Here is an 18,547-nt window from a genome sequence, read left to right as displayed (position 1 = left end):
CCTGAATCGGATTCGAGTGATTCTTGGCTCTAAGTTTAGGAGCTCGACAAGGCGAACGCAATGGCGCATTTCGTTTCTGAGTTTGACGAGTCGGTTCGATGCAAAATCGACTCTAATTCCAACAGATAGTATAATTTAACTAAGAAAAATGGGAGAATGCCCGAGCACAGTCCCGACCCAAAAGAAAGTACTTAGCTTTCTCTCTCTAAATCTCAGCCCGACTCATACCCCAGCTGGGATTGCGTCGGGATTGTGGTCAGGTATTCTATATATGTTGTTTAACTAAAGGGAAATTCTAGCTCAGAGCCTTTTTTTGTTATAGCCAGCCCTTTCCCAAGTTCCCCATCTCTCACCACCAACACCATATCTCACTCTTCCTCACTTTTCTCGTCCTTGCTTCTGTCTGCTCTCTATCATCATCCACTAGCAGAGCAAAGAGATATGTAACTGAAGAGTAGGGAGAGATGGTGGTTTTCAAAGACAATGCCGGTAGTGATTAGTGTCAGTGATGTGGGTCTTTGTCACAAATTAACAAAAAAGGTTCGTACTGAAAGAGAGATTAGAGAAAGTAATTTATAACTTAACGAAGATAAGAAACAACTGAGTCTGATATATTCATTTCAAGTCAGGTTGCATTCTCTATTTAAAATGAAAGAAAACTCAAAATAAAACTTACTCCACTTAGCCCACTAACCCACATACTCCATAATAGACTCCACTAACAAACTAAAAACTTAATAGACTCCACTAACTCCTAAATAAGTTGAAGACTAATAACTTAAGACTAATTTAATTGATCCTGAAAAATAACAACAACTTAAGTCGCACTAACTTGTGACACTCACCTTAGTGCGGACTTTGGGTTGACAACACCAAGGGAAGTTCAGAAGGCTTCAAATTTAGTTTTATCGAGGGATTTGTAAAGATGTCAGCACTAGATCCCCCCTTCGTACTTTATGCAACTCATGTCTTGAGTTATTACCTTTTCTCGAACAAAATGGTAGTGTGTTTCAATGTGATTTGTTTGTGAATGAAACACTGGATTTTCAGCAAGCTTTACTGCACTTTCATTTTCACATCGAATTGGAATTGAATAGTCCATACCTGAACTAATTTCTTGGATGAGTCTTTTAAGCCCAAGACAATCTTGAGTGGCCATAGTAGATGCGACATATTCAGCTTGACAGCTTGAAAGAACAACAATAGCTTGTTTCTTACTGCACCACGAGATTGCAGTTGAGCCTGGGTTGAAGCAATAACCAGTTGTAGAACGTCTACCATTCACGTCCCACCTAATCTACATACCCACCTAGGGAGAAGGGTACATGTTTCTTGTACATTAAACCTAAACTGAGAGTCCCTTTTATGTAGCAGAGAATCCTCGTTGTTGCAATTAAATGACCAGTGCATGGTTTGTCCATAGATTGAGATAGTTTTCCAACTGAATATGCTATATCAAGTCTTGTGATAGTTAAATGAAATAAAGTACCAACAAGTTGTCGATAAGTCGTTGCATCATCCAATAGTTCTCCTTCCTTCTTAGTTAGTTTCAAAATAGGTTTCGTAGAAGTGATTATGACTTTTGAATCCTCCATTAGAAATCAATTTAATAAACAAATTGCATACCTTTTTTGAGAGAGAAAGTGACCATCTGATTTTTTTAACTTCTAAGCCAAGGAAACAACTAGCTTCACCGAAACTCTTCATTTCAAAGCGAACTGATAAAGCATTTCAAGACGACTTATTTCAAGTTTGTTATCTCCGGTAACGATCATATCATCCACATAAAGGAGAATTGTACACATGGTAGATGTGCTCTTAAAAATAGGTTGGGATCTGCATTTGAAGATTTTAAACCACAAAAATCAAGGTATTGAGCTTACCATACCAAGTACGTGGAGCCTGCTTTAGACCATATAGTATCTTCTTTAATCGGCACACGTAATCTAGACCTTTGATACAAATCCATGCGATTGTTCCCTAAAGATGCCCTGATCTAACTCTCTATAGAGAAAAGCATTCTCCATGTCAAGTTTCCACAATTTTCAGCCTTCAAAAGCCAGCCAATGAATAGTCGTTTGAACAATTACCATTTTAGCTACAGGGTTGAAGGTCTCTTCATAATCAAGACCACATTGTTGAGAAAAACTACGTGCAACCAGTCGAGTTTTATACCAGTCAATGGCGCCATCAACATTCATCTTTAGCTTGTAGACCCATTTGCAAGCTAACTTGTTCAGTATCCTTAGGCATTGGAACAAGTTCCCATGTGGTATTCTTGTGTGAAACTGATATTTGATCTTGCCTTGTTTCCTATCATTCTGGAAAACTTTTAGCTTTATCGTAACATTTAGATTCTGATTCTGATAAGCCTCCTATACGAAAGCATGACACAATACTACAATTGTTTACTTGATAATCAGTTAAATAATCAAGTTGTCTTCGTTGTCTAGATGACCTCCGAAATGTATTCTCATTTTTTCAAACACTTTGTTCTGATGGAGAATCATTTGCTATTTTATTTAATGCAAAGTCACTAAAAATAGGTACTTAATCAACATTGTTTATTCCAATATCTGAATCAGATTTATATAATGATACTTTATTGAAAACAACATCCAAGAGACGAAAAATCTTTGTGTTTCTAGATTTATGGATCTCCATTTCATGAGAGTGCATAACCAAGAAAGATACATTTACTTACCTTTGGGTCAAGTTTAGTACGATTATGTTTTAAATATACGCGTAGCAAATAGAGCCAAATACTCGAAAATAACTTACATTAGGCTTGATTTGATATAAAACTTCAAAAGTAGCTCATTTTATCCCTGACCATCGGGTAGGCGATTGATGACATGAAACGATGTAGTTATAGATGCTGCCTGCAATTCTCTTGGGAGGTTCTTGGCATGCAAACATGATAAGTTTGTGCTTGTAACATGTCAACTTGCATTTTGCAACCCTATTTTGCTCTAGGGGTTTGTGGACAAGTCATTTGACATTGAATACCGTGTTCATTGCAATATTGAAAGAAGTGGTCGGACATTAATTCTCCCCTGTGCACGGACATTTAATTGATGATGCAAATTCTTTTTCCACAAGCTGTTTGAACTGGATAAACTTAAAGAAAACTTCACTTTTATGTTTCATGAAGTACACCCCAAGTGAATCGAAAAAAAATCGTCCACAATAACTATCACATAATGAAGTCCCGTATAGCTATGTGTTCTCGTTGGTCCCATAAGGTCTGAATGAAAATTTACAAGATATACTTTTTGAATTTGAAAAGGAGAGACAATGCGATTTTTCGTATAGGCAACCAGCACAAACTACTTCATGTTGGATTTTCTTAAACAATGGAACACCTCCAAGAAGTTTCTTTGTGGAAATCTACTGCAATAGTTGATCACCAACATGGTCTAAACGAGCATGCCAAAGTGTTGTATTTTCATTTTGAAAGGTGTTTTCAACATAAGCTTCACTTGCTGAAAATACATGTTGTGACTTTTTTCAGTAAATAAAATATCAACTTCAATATGTTTTAGATTTGAAAGACTATCTGGACATAACAATACATACCTTCCAAAGTCTGTTATTTGAGAGACTGAAGTCAGACACTTTTTTAGCCCTGGTACATTATATCATCTTGGAGAGAAAGATTTCTCTTATCGACCATGTCAGATGCTCCTTTCATTAGCGGGTGTAATGAATTTTCAGTCGTTAAGCAATAAAACATCTTCAGTTGCATGATGAGAGCAACCTGAGTCCATGATCCATTCTTTGTCGTAGTCTATGGTGTTTAATGAGCTTGTAGGTGCATTGCTTTGATGCGATTAATCAATAACTTCAATTGAAAAACATTGCTCACATTCTAGATACTCGATTCATTACTTTCATGTGCAACATTTGCATATGAACTTGTGAATTTAACACGACAATTTTGTTTGATATGACATGATTTTCCACACCGATTGTATATAATCTTTACCCGACAATTCTACTTTATGTGTCTAAGTTTTCCACATCTATAACAAGTTCTTGAGATTAGGTTGTCCTGCTGTATACATTTGTTTACCATCACCTGGGGAGGTCTTCGAGAAGATGTTTTTTTTATTTTTGGGTATAAAGAACATCATCCGCCTGAGAGAGAGAGAGAGAGAGAGAGAGATATCTTTGTTATTGTTAACCATTTGTTTCAGTAACTCTTATCGATTAGTTAGTAAGTTTTCTAGCTCAATTATTGAAGGTTGATTTGCCCATCCTCGTACCGAAGAAATAAAACGACATAAAATCTTTTCTCAACTCACGAATAAGGTAGCGGCGTGGTCGTGATTCACTAATAGGTTCTTGAGAATCCAATTTTGAAATTTCAGCACACACACTCTTAATTTTCAGAAAATATTCTGGATTAGAAATATTACTTTGCATCATTCCATCAAGTTCATTCTCCAAATATTGGAGTCGCATCGTGTTCTTTTGAGTGAAGAATCTTTCAATTGTATCCCATAATTGTTTCGATGATTTTACATCACGGACAAGCTCAATATAATCTCTGCTAATCGATGTTCGCAAAGTAAACAACACTTTACCACACTTAATCTTTCATTTTTGCCGTAACTCAGCATTTTGGGGTGTATCATCTGGAATTACCATTTCATAACCAATATTAAGTCTCATAATTATAGATAAGCTTCCGTTCATAGCTTCCAGTAACTATAATTGTTACCAACAAATTTGTCTACAGAGATATTAGAAAATCGTTCATGTTGAAAAAAACAACAGCGGAACTCAAAGCTCTTCAAATTACAAAGACTGAAAAACACAACTTCACTCAGTAATAAACTCAAACATTTGATGTGCAACTTGGCTCTGGTGCCATGCCACAAATTAACAGAGAAGGTTTGTACTGAAAGAGAGATTAAAGAAAGTAATTTGTTATTCAACGAAGATAAGAAACAACTGAGTCTGATATATTCATTTCAGTTCAGATTACATTCTCTATTATAATGAAATAAAACTCAAAATAAAACTAACGCCACTTAGCCTACTGACCCACATACTACATTAACAGACTCCACTAACAACATAATAGACTCCACTAACTCCTAAATAAGTCGAAGACTAATAATTTAAGACTTATTTAACCATTCCTGAAAAATAAGAACAATCTAAGCCGCAATAACTTGTAACAGTCATGGTGGTACTAAAGGTGAGAGAAAAAACTGGTCAGCGACAAGGGTATACCGCCTGCCGTCCATCATCTTCTACTTTCATGTCTTTATGTTGTGTAAACTGTTAAATGTGTATGCACTTGTTAAAAGGGGTAATGGTTAAATGCGTCAATATAATATAAAAAATAAGTTAAAAGAAAGCTACAAACATTTCAAAATAATCAATCAGGTAAAAGAATAGATAAAGACTAAAATATCCTATTGTCATTTATGCAACTAATTCTTTTGTTTTTTCTTTATACTTTAAATTTGTATAACTTTTTCATTAGATTTCGGATTCTATAAAATTTATATATTCAGAAATGATTTTTTCATTATCTTTCAAACAAGATCCACTGACAATATTCCGGGAATGCTTATGTTTCATACGTGCACATGTTGTGTTTCATATGTATGGGAATGCTTCTGATTTTCATAGGAATTTTTTTTCCATTGTTTGGTTAGACACTTTGAGTTTGAAAATCGATTTTTGTAGGAAAAAAAATGTGAAAATTGGTCAAAACTTTTACCACTTTTTAGATGGGACAACCTATTTCTTACTCACTCTTGGCAATCTCGCGCTCTTTCTCCTCCCTGGGGTAATTATGTAATTTACATCCCCCATTCTCTTTCTTTCCCCATTTATCTTTCTTTTTGGGTAAAATTGTTGCTCAACGATCCTCTCTCTCTCTCTCTCTCGATTCACAATACACTTATATAATCCTTCTTGCGTTTAACACCATCACAATCCTTCTTTCTCATCCTACACAATCCCTGTAAAAACAGGGACCACTTTATCATTATCTACCGAATATGTTTAAGATGATTAGGGTATTTGGGAGAAACCAAAAGAGTATAATCTATCCATCGAATTGAATGGTGAAAATAAGGATGTAGAGATTTGAATCAATTTACAAAAGGTCTTCAAAATCAATCTAGTAACGGCAGTATTGTTTCCATTTACATAAGGTGTTTATCTCTCAATCTTTTTCAACGAAGGAGTAACCATATAAATATATTTCATCTAGTTCAGAACATATATAAAATTGGATTAGGATTTATGTACACAGGAGCAAATTCATACCCCAAGCAATAATATAATCCTCGTTTGTAGCAATAGCTTGATTAGCTTGGTAATCTATGTAGAGATACATGATATGGTTCCTACGAATCACACAATTGTCCATGATGATATCCCAACCCCAAAAAGAAACAACATTCCACTTCTTCATTTTTTGAATTACTTCAGTTTCTTCGAAGATGTAGGAGTTCCGACACCGCTTGAATCTTCGTCGCCAGTTACCATGTTCACGCCTATATCCAAATCGCCTCACTATTTATCTATCCCTATCAATAGAATTTGGTGGGATTTGATTTTAGAAGTTCTGAAGGCACCCTACGCATATGCTATTGGGATCATTTTTACATGGAAAAAGGGCAAAGTAATAATGAAGGGCACTCTTAGAATTTCTACTCAAATTTTCCAACCCCATACCAAACACTACAAAAGTAATTTTTTTTATAAAAATGTGTTTGATATTAGAGAAATAATTCTATGGAAATAAAAGAATTCCATGAAAATATGTTTTATGGATATATTTTGTAAAAATAAGAGCTTTATTATTTGCTTGTCATTTGTTACTTTCTGGAATTAACTAATTCAGTTATTTGATTGACAACGAACTTCCATGAATATGATACTCATATGTTTAAGAATGTTAATATTGAGTAGAATTAAGCACTTTTATTTATCCCTTATTTTGTCAAAATGACATCTTTACTCTTGTGCTGCAAAACTGACTATGTTTTTCTTATGTTATCAAAATAACGCTTTTACTCTTATGATATACCAAATGACATTGCCACCCTTACAAAATGACACTTCTATCCTTATGTCGCGAAAAGAAATGTTTACCCTTATGTTCTCGAATGACATTTTTACCATGAAATGATACTTCGTATCAAATTGTAGAAACACCTCTTTCGTATCAAATTGTAGAAACACCTATTTCAATGGAAATTCTTTTATTTCCCCAGAAATAGACGATATCAAACAAAACCTAAGAAAATCTATGTTTTCCTTCCCAAAAATCATTTTCCCCACCTTATTTTCTCACTTAACAAACATACCCTAATTAAAATAGCAAGAAGCCTAGGAATGTATGTTATAAGTATAAGCGAGGAAGAAAATCCCTTCGGGTTATCTCAAATCCCTAAGGTGAGAGGAGCAAAGAAAATCCTATATGTTTCTCTCTCTCGGAAACATGAGAGGATTCTGCAGAAAACTTGTCATCTGATCGGCTAACTCGTATTTCCATAGTCAGCTCCGATCGATGCAAATCCAAATGGTGCCGACAAGAAAGGCAACTAACTCTCGCACCTTTTCTTATGTTTCCCTCTCTAGCCCTAAAGTGAAAGGATTCCACAGAAAAGATGTCATCTAACAACCTACCTTGTATCACCATCGTCAATTCTGATAAACAAAAACTTACTAATTTTGTGTGGGTTTTCCCATTCTCCAGATGGAGAAAGAGAAAAAGAAAGAGGAGAGAGAGGGAGTGGGGGGAAGATGAGAAAGAACTCCGACGAGAATAGCCATCCGACGACATCAAAATGGGTTTTCCCATTCTCCACATGTGAAAACGGTTTTCACACCTTCAATCGCGCGTTCTCACTCCTCCCTCAAATCTCACCATTCCTTTCTCTCTTAACTATGAATCTCTTTTCTCTCTAAACTCTTTCGATTCTCAGATGACAAACAACTGATTATTCATAGATCATAATTGATTCTTCATAAATCATAATTGATTCTTCACAATTCATAATTGATTCTTCACAGATGATGATTGATTCTGCATAAACAATTAAAAACAAAAAGTCCAAAATAATTTCAAACTCCTTTATTCTTCAAAATAACAAATCATAATCAATTAATTTTGATTTGTCAAGAATCAATTATGATCAATGAAGAATCAATAATGATTTATGAAAAATCAATTATGATCGCATAAACAATTAGAAACAAAAAGTCAAAACAATCTCAGATTCCCTTATTCTTCAAAATCACAAATCATAATTGATTCTTCATAAACAATTAGAAATAAAAATAATTGATTCTTTAAAACAAAAACAATTGATTCTTAAAAACAAAAACAATTATAAAATGGATATCTTAGACTAAAAAGAAACCAAAAACTCTTACCGAATCAACTTACAGAAGCTTTAATCTTGTCTTCAAAGTTCTAATCTGCCCATCGTTATATATGTCGATCTCAATCTCCCTCTCTCTAGAGATCTCAAAAGATCTTTATAGATCCCCAAATAGGTGCCCCCTCTAAGTTTAAAAAGTGCCAACAAGAACAATGCATGGTGCCTTTATAATTTCTGAAAAAATGGTTTTCTTTCCCACGAGAAAAAACGGTTTTCACAGTATCAAAAGGACCCTTAATTAAAGGGTTATTTCTCAAATAATCCCCTAATTGATGACCAAGTTCCCTCCTAGCCCCCTAGTTTATTCAAAATACCTAAATGACTCTCTTTTAAAATTTTATCCATCGACAATTTGTTGATTGTTGAATATCCTTATTTGATTTATTTTCTTTATTCTTTCCAGATTTTTTTTTCTTTCTTCTTCGAAATCATCTACTTTTTCTCCCTCTTATCTCTTTTGTGGATTAAACTAATGGAAATCATTTTTTTCAAAATATTTTATTTTCTAATTTTAGACCATGCTAATTCTTTTTTCCTTTTCCATTTCACTTTCAAATTAAAATTCATGTATTTCTTGATCATTTATATACAAACTAATTTTTTTCGTTAGGATTGAAAGTGAATTAGGTATTGTCCCAGATAAGTCATTCTTACCTAAATCAAGCTCCTTCAAATGGATAATCAAGACATATCGGCTGGAATTTTACCAGTTAAACTATTCGAATGGAGTTGATGTACTTTGATATCAGAACAATTTTCGATTTCAAACGGAATCATAACTGAAATGTGATTGTGGGGGAGACATAAAACTACTAATTATCGAATAAATCTGCAAGTTGCAAGAATCTCGCCACTAAAACGACTCGATGTCAAATTCAGAAACCTCAAACTTATTAAACAGCTTAAACCGTCTGGAACAGTACCACCCAAATTGTTATCTTCATGAGAAATTACTTGAAGATTTGGTAATACTGAAAGCTCAAATGGTATTCCACTAGAGAGAATCTGCTTGCTCAAATCAAGTGTAGTTAACCTCAACAAATTCCTAATACTTGGAAGAAATATTCTATAACGCAAATTAAGAACAACAAGTCTTCTTAAATCTCAAATAGTTGATGGGATTTCTCCACAAACTTTGTTCCCACTGAGATTCGATGTAGTCAAATTGCTCAAACACATAATCTCCTCAGGTGTGTTACCATTAAGATCACTCTGGTCAAGATTCAGACTTTTCAACTAAAAGAGATTTCTGAAACTTGAAGGAATCGATCCAGAAAACACATTTGAACCTAAATAGAAATTTTTGTATTTTCTTGATCATGATTATGATTATTTATGATGATGACGATGATGATGCCAATTGGATCTTGATCCATCATTTACCAAACAGGTTTCAGATTTAAACAATTTATATAATTAATGTGAATTGTTTTGATTTTGACCCATACAAAATGGGTTATGTATAATTTTAGACCATTTGATTTCTTATTGTTGTTCTCCTCCAATTTCGGACCACCATTAGAGCCATAATTCACCTGATGAAGATTGAAACACCCTATAGAATCTGAAGGTTTGTCCAGGAAGAATCTTTGCAGGTGTGATTCCTATTGAACTTGATGATGCATAAAATGACCATACGTTGACTGGCGTCAGAAGAGTCAAGATCGGGCCTGAAGTCCATCGGGTCAACCCGACTTAAGGTAGCAGGTCAGTTGAACCCTTGACGATCCGTCACGTACTCCCCTAACTGGGAGGTCGGCTAGAGGAAACCAGCCCTGTAACGCCCTTGGCATGAACAGATCAGCCCTGGAGTTTTTAAAGGGATGAGAGGGGTCCACGTAGGTTCGGTCGATGCCCTAATCTTTTTTCCTTTTGTAAAGACGAAGAAACATATTCTGCGCCCAAAACTGGGAAGGCAAAGTGAACCGGCAATCTACCGACTTAATCCTACAATCTCCACAGAGATCTCAGTCGGCTACAGGTCTCTAAGTGTTTAAGCAAGTTTGGACTTCACGCGTCTAAGGGAGGAAACCTCTCCCTAAAGATTTATCACATCGACAGGATATCTACGAAAGATCCTTGAACTTAGGAACTTTCATCTATCCTGGATGTGAGATAAACATAAAGAAAAAACTTCCCTCCACGACAATCATCGCCGCCTCTCAAGCCTATAAAAGGCCCCCAAATCGTCCTTCAAAGGACACGATCTCTAAACCCTAGAAGATCACAAAAAACTCTGAATTCTCACAACTCGCCCCCAAAAGGATCGATCAATATTCATTATTTTACTGCAAAGAACACCTTGACTGTCTTGAGCGTCGGAGAGGTTTTCGAACCCTTTGCAGATTTTTCCCCCTTTTGAGAATGGACGAACAGGAGCAGCACGCAGGAGCAAGGAGCAGGGAGTGGGAGCAATGAGCTAGAAACAGGAGCAAGGAATAGGAACAAAGAAACAGAGTACCAGAACTGGAGGCAGAAAAATCGATAGAATCTAACCTGACTTAACAGAACATTCAACTTAACGGAGGTTGTCATGCATCAACTCCCTGTTTCATGCTGATCTAACGGAAGGCCATTTTTGACATCAACAGAACTAATGTTGTTTTTGTTTATATTTGATTATGGTATTCCAACCTAGCAGGCGTTGAATTCTTTTCAACTTTGACGAACTTTAGGTCACTTGATCCACCAGAAGCTTCTTTAGAAGTATTGTTGTTGAAAAACTTTCTAAAATAGTTTAGAGAAAATTGACCTCCATTATTGCAGGTCTAATGAAGAAAGATGAAGATGATTAAAAGTAAGGTTGTGAAGAAGAAAAAATAATAAGCTGGAAAGAGAAATGAAACAAATCAAATAATGGTATTTTGGGAAATGCATAAAATATTAACAGTGAACAAATAGCCAATGGATGAAAATTTTGAAAACGAGTGAGCTGGGTGTTGGGCATAAATTAGGGGCTACGAAGGAAACTGGTCATAAACTAAGGGGGAATTTGGAAATAATTCTAGGGGTTTGTTTGATAGTGTGAAAATTGTGTTGGAAAACTAGTTTTCGTAGGAAAAACCAATTTTCCACTGTTTAGTTAGACACTTTGAGTGTGAAAATCGATTTTTGCGGGGAAAAAATGTGTGAAAATTGCTAAAAACTTGTAACACTTTTTAGATGGAAAACCCTATTTCTCACTCACTCTTGGCAATCTCGCTCCCTCTCCTCTCTAAGGGTAATTAGGTAATTTATATTTTCCCCATTCTCTTTCTCTCCCCCTTTATCTTTCTTTCTGGGCGAAATTGTTGCTCAACGATCCTCTCTCTCTTGATTCACAATACACATACATAATCGTTCTTGCACTTAACACCATCACAATCCTTCTTTCTCATCCTACAAAATCATTGTAAAAATAGGGACCACTTTATCATTATCTATCGAATATGTTTAAGATTATTAGGGTATTTGGGAGAAACCAAAAGAGTATAATTTATCCATCGAATTGGATGGTGAAATAAGGATATGGAGAGTTGAATCAATTTACAAAAGTTCTTCAAAATCAATCGAGTAATGGCAGCACTGACTCCATTTACATAGGGTGTTTCTCTCTCAATCTTTTTTGAAGAAGGAGTAACCATATAAATATATTTCATCTAGTTCAGAGTATATGTAATATCGGATTAGGATTTATACACAGGAGCAAATTCATAATACCCCAAGCAACAATGCAATCCTCGTTTGAAGCAATAGATTGATTAACTTGGCAATCTATGCAGAGATACATGATATGGTTACCCCTAATCACACAATTGGCCACGATGATATCTCAAGTCAAAAACAAACAACGTTCCACTTCTTCATTTTCGAATCTCTTTGGTTTCTTCGAAGATGTAGGAGCTCCAACACCGCTTTAGTCTTCGTCGTCAGGTACCTTGTTCACGTCCATATCCAAATCGCCTCACTATTTCTCTATCTCTATCAATCGAATTGGATGGAATTTGATTTTAAAAGTTCTCAAGGCACCCTATGTATATGCTATAGGGGTCATTTTTACATGTAAAAAGGGCATAGTAATAATGAAGGGTGCTCTTAGAATTTTTCCTCAAATTTTCCAACCCCATGCCAAAGACTACAGAGATTAATTTTTTTATAAAACTATGTTTGATATGAGAGAAATACTTTTATGGAAATAAAAGAGTCAATGAAAAGAGTTTATATGGATATATTTCGTAAAAATAAAAGTTTTATTATTTGCTTGTCATTTGTTATTTTCGGAATTAACTAATTCAGTTATTTGGTTGACAACTAACTTCCACGAATATGATAATCATATGTTTAGGATTGTTAATATTAAGTAGAATTAAGTACTTTTATTTGCCCCTTCTGTTGTCAAAATGACATTTTTATTCTTATGTTGCAAAATTGACTTTGTTTTCCTCATTTTATCAAAATGACGTTTTTACTCTTATGATACCAAATGACATTGTTACCCTTACAAAATGGCACTTCTATCCTTATGCCACGAAAAGACATTTTTACCCTTATGTTCTCAAATGACATTTCTACCACGAAATGACATCATTTTGACAAGATAAAGGTAAAAATATCATTAGGACCACATGGGTAAAAATAGGGGTGGGAATTCAGCCCGAAATCCGATCCGGAACGCCCGAGTCTGACGAAGAAACGTGCAGTCCGAAGCCCGAGACGGGCTCTGCCCACCCGACCCGTTAAGTTTTGGTGGGCGGGCTTGGGCTCTACAAGAAAATGCCTTGCCCGAGTGCATAACCCGAGTACGTAGCCCGAAACATATGCCCGATTCATAAGGTCCGTTTGATTAGAGATGGATGGTCAGATTTAGATTTTTAATCTTAGGGGTTGTAGGGTATTATAAAAGGCTCTTTACTTCGCTGCCTTTCCAGTTTCCACCGCCCACATTGATCAAGAGAGAGGGAGCGAGAGAGAGAGAGACGGAGAGAAAGAGAGAGAGAGAGAGACGAAAACCAAAGCAAGAAAACGTAGGTGGTGTGTTGTTGGTTGAAGATAAACTATCTTTACAAATCTGGAAATGAAGAACAATAATCATATTACTATATGTTTTGCTTCTTAATCATCTTTTTCTTGTACATTCTTCTTGTATTCGATCTCTTTTATAGGTTAAAGTATATATTTTTGTAGATTGGTAACTTCTCTTTGTTTTTCATTGTTTGTGAATATGTAGTTTTTGTCTCACCTTCTCTCTTTATATTTCTCTGTGTATGTTTCATATCTTCTCACCCTTTATGTGTGAAGATCTATGAAAACATTGAAGGAAATTTGTCCATAAAATATAATTTTGAATCTTTTTTTTGCTAAGTGCTTGTAGAGATCCTTTCTCTGTTTTATGGAAGTTATTTTTTACTTTTTAGTGTTTGATATTCTGTGGTAAAATTTTATTTTTTTCATATTTTAAAGTGAACGGCCTGGTACCCGCCCGCCCGAAACCCGTTAAGCCCGTCGTGGGTTACCACCCATAGCGGGCAATGTGCAAGAGATCTTCTACTTTACCCGGCCCGAGCCCGCCCGACAAGTCTGCTGGGCTTTGATAGTCCCTACCCGAAACGCCCGAACCCGGACTTGAAGTGCCCATGGGCGTCCGAGCCCGACCCGTTTCCCAGCCCTAGGTAAAAATGTCATTTCGGTGTTAAAAGAGGGTAAAAATGTCATTCACCAACATATAAATAAAAGTTTTTTTTTTGCTAGTATTGATGGGTGAAAGTGTCAATTTGAATATATATAATATATTCAAATTGACACTTTTACCCATCAATAATATATTCAAATTGACACTTTTACCCATCAATAATATATATGAAGATAAAATTAGGTCTCAAATTATTAAAAAAAAATTCTTTGTGACTTTCCGTTGAAACTAATATTGAGGGAGGAACAATGAATTTTAACTGGAGTATTTCATGCAAATAGGTTCACTAAGGAATTAAAAGTCATGAAAATATTCTTTATATCAAATGATGGAAACACATATTTTAATGGAAATTGTTTTATCATGACAAATTTCCTGTTTTTTTGGTTAAAAAGACAACATATCTTTTTAACCATCTAGGGCCTAAGTAAGTTTTAAAAATAGTCTTAAATGACAATGTTACGGACACTCACTTTTTAAAAGTCAAAAATACCATTTCTTCAATTACAAATACCTAGAAACCCAATTAATAAATCAGGAAGTTTTGTTTTCTTAAGGACCGAACCGAGCTAGAGGAATTGTCCTCGTCGAGATGAATCTCTAGGGTTTGAATCGATTTTTGCTATAAGATAGGTTGATCTTTCTAGTTTTTGGTATTTTTAATATATATTTGTTTGTTGTTTGAAGATGATTTTAAGGGTTTTGATTTAGTTTTGGGTGTTAAATTCTATAGAGAGAAAGTTGCAATTTCCTTCATAATTTGCTATGGTTTCAAAAGTTTTATATACTTTCAATGGAAGGAGAATCTGATAGTGTTTCAAGGTATAATCTAACTTCTTCATTGCTTTATTTTCATTGGACAATAGATTATGAGTTATGAATGATAATCATGAGTTATAAATGACAATTTGTTCCAAAAGAATGCTTAATAGTTTCTGAGTTATCTTTAATTTATGTTTAAAAACATTATTATGCTTGGAAAAGGTTTACAAGATCTTGCAAATAGTTTAAATTGATTTTGCACTTCTTTGCAGTGCTTTACAGTTTAATTTTACAGCTGAGTTGTTTGTAGTGCAAGTTGTTTCCCACTTAGACGCAAAAGGCTCTGCAAAGTGTTTGCAAGGCTCTACAAAGACTGTGCAAGGCTCTGCATACATAACTTCTTAGTATACATGTTTACAAATATATATAAATATAAATCGAGGGTACTCAAAGATAGTAATAAAAGATTTAAAGTTACTCACACAATTGAAGTGGTGGATGTATGTGAACTTTGTAGTATACATGAGAACAATTATAAATTATCTTTCATTTATGCTTTAAAACATTATATTCTGCTTGGAAGAGGTTTACAAGATCGTGCCAATAGTTTACATTGATTTTGCACTTCTTTAGAGTGCTTCGCAAACATTGATATTGAGTTTTTTATTTTGTTTTACAGTTTAATGTTGCCTATTGCTATTGGAGTCTTTCAATATCAATGTAATTTTGCTTGTTTCAAGATTGGAGGTGATAGTATTGTTCTTCAATTGAAGGAGTTTTTAGGGCAATACGAGCTTCATCCTCGACGTTTGAGGTTGTTGATGGTAGATCTTTTCGAGTGGACCTTAAGAATCGTACATGTAGTTGTGGGTATTGGAGAGTAAATGATTTTCCTTGTTATAATTTTCTTTGTTGTATTTTAGGTGTAGGTTATAGTCCATATGACTTCATCAGTGAGTTCTATCATGATTCTCATTAGCATGCTTCGTACGCGTATCATCATCCCGACGAGCTTATTGTTTTACTACCGACTGAGAAAAAGAAACTTGGAAGATCAAGGCAAAATTGGACACCAAATAGTGGATCAAAATGGAAGAGGTCGATAAAGTGTAGCGTGTGTGCCATACACGTGGTCACAATAAACTTGATGTTTGAATAAGTTTTCATTATGATTTACTTTTTACCAAGAATACTTGCCAACTTAATTCATGAATTAGTTTTCATTATGTTTTCACTTACTATTGTTTTCTTTTTTTTATGGTGTATCATGTTTATGTAATTATTTGTGACAGTTAGGTGAACTTCAGACCACTGTGGCCGCAGTTGTAAGATAATTGCAGACTCTGCAAGGTGTTTGCAAGGCTATGCAGGGTGTTTGCAAGACTATGCAGGGTGTTTGCAAGGCTACCAAGGTGTTTGCAAAAGCCTTCTAAGCTCTAGCAAAGCTTTGGAAATTTTTCTCAGGATTGATCAAAATCACTTGAAATAACCATGAACTCTATTCACATCATTTTCGTCTTCCTTTTACGGGGGTTCGGGGGCGGAGCCCCCGTTTTTTTGAAGAATTTTATATGTATCTTTATATTGTTATTGTTGTTGACCTTCTATTTATGGGGGGTTCGAGGGCGGAGCCCCGTTTTTGTGAAGAAATTTTCAAAGCAATTAATACAAAAATATGTAACTTTAGAATTTATCCAAAAAAGTAATTAAATGAATAAAAATGTAACTTTAAGAATTCGACGTTTATAATGTAAATGTTGTTGACGTTCTGCTACGGGGGTTCGGGGGCGGAGCCCCCGTTTTTCTGAAGAAATTTTCAAAACAATTCGTATAAAAAAATATATAACTTTAGAAGACATTGAAAGTACTTTGCAAGGCTATGCAAGGTGTTTGCAAGATACTGCAATCACTTTGTAAGGCACTGCAAGGAGTTTGCAAGGCACTTGGAATGAGTTTGCAATCTATTCAAAACATGTAAAGAAATATGACAATAAGAATACACAAACGTTGTTCAAAATGTAATTATCATATCCAACCAATCAAGAATATATTAACATTCATTCATTCATTCATCAAAGTATTCATATCCAAGAAACAAATTCGAATTTTTCTTTTTCTTTTTTTGACCAACAATAATTATCATATCCGAATTGATACTTTTCTTTTTGCGATTGCTTTAGCATTTTATCCCTTTCGTTTTTCGTTTGTTTCTACTTTACTCATACTGTCCATCAAAAGAATTTTATGGTTAGTCAAGAGATTATACACCTTACAAAGATATTATAGAACTGTCTAATTAGGGAGATTTGTTGTTTGGACTCCCTTTCGTATAATTGACTTGCTGTTTGGACTCCCGTTTTCGAGAGTTGCATTTTGGACTCCCTTTTTCAAAAAAATAGTTAAATATAACTGTTCAAAAATACTTTAGAGATTAAAATACTATTTTACCCTAAGCAGATGAGAAATTACTATTTTACCTTTACTTAACCTAACCAACCCATTGTTTAACCCACAAGTTAATTAACCCTAAGCATACGACCCGCAGGCTGACCCCGGACTAGCAAAACAAATATCCATGGAACTATCTTCTTCCATTCTCTCTTTATAGCTTGCAAAGAAAAATCGATTGGGAGTCCAAATTCTTGAAGTAACTTACATCTCAGTGATAATTGAAGAATCCGCCTTCTCAATTTATCAACATATGCATATACTTGTCTAAATTTTGATGTCTTCTTCATCTTTCTTACTTTCTCTCTCTAAAAAAAATGAAACCTTTACTTTCCCTCTCTATTCTCTAAGTTCTGCGGTCTTGTTCTTTTTTGTTTTAGTTGGGGATAAAATTATTTTACAAGACAAAAGTAATAAGATTGAAAAGTCACCACCACAAGTATTTGATATCAAATGAAGATGAAGAAGAAGTAAGTCAAGATCCTAATCGATCATCAGACACAGCAAGATGGTAGTTGAATTTATCAATAATAATCAACAATATGGTAACTTTGTTATGTTTCTTGATTAATAGTTGTTTTGGTAAATATGTAACAGTATCAAATGTTCCATTTCTTGGTATGAGTGGTAGAAAAGTTCTTCAAACTTTATCTATTAGATTGGACTCTTCAATTGAAGAGGAACCAATACGTGAAGGATTTCATACAGTAGTTACATAAAAAACTAGGTATGAGAATTTTCTTGGTGGGGTGAAAATGGAGGACGAACTAGAGCTGTGGAAAAAAAAAAGTAAGGTTAAAATTGAAGATGAACCAGGGTTGAGTCGGTCCAAAGGGGTCTATCAGTTTTATGGACTGAATATTTTATATTTTTAATCTCTGCACGTGGCAGTCATCCTCTTGTTGAGTTGAATAAACGAGGGAGTCGAAAGTGCAATATTGATTATATAAAGGTAAATGGAGATTTTTTCAAATATAACTTTAGAGACGAAATATTCCATGTCGATTCCGTCAAAAGGGAGCCTAAAATGCAATTCTGGAAAAGGGAGTCCAAACAGCAAGTCAATTATATTAAAGGGAGTCCAAATAACAAATCTCTCGTCTAATTAAGGAACATAACTTAAACTTAACAAGGTGTTTGCAAGGCAGTGCAAGGTGTTTGCAAGGCATTGCAAGGTGTTTTGCAAGACATTGCAAGGTGTCTGCAAGGCTTTGCAAGGTGTTTGCAAGGCACTGCAAGCTCATTGAAG

Source organism: Eschscholzia californica, unplaced genomic scaffold (genome assembly GCF_041429995.1).
Source record: "Eschscholzia californica isolate CP2 unplaced genomic scaffold, dmEscCali1.0.p SCAF_5, whole genome shotgun sequence".
In the NCBI taxonomy this organism is placed as follows: Eukaryota; Viridiplantae; Streptophyta; class Magnoliopsida; order Ranunculales; family Papaveraceae; genus Eschscholzia; species Eschscholzia californica.
This window is presented reverse-complemented; position numbering follows the sequence as displayed.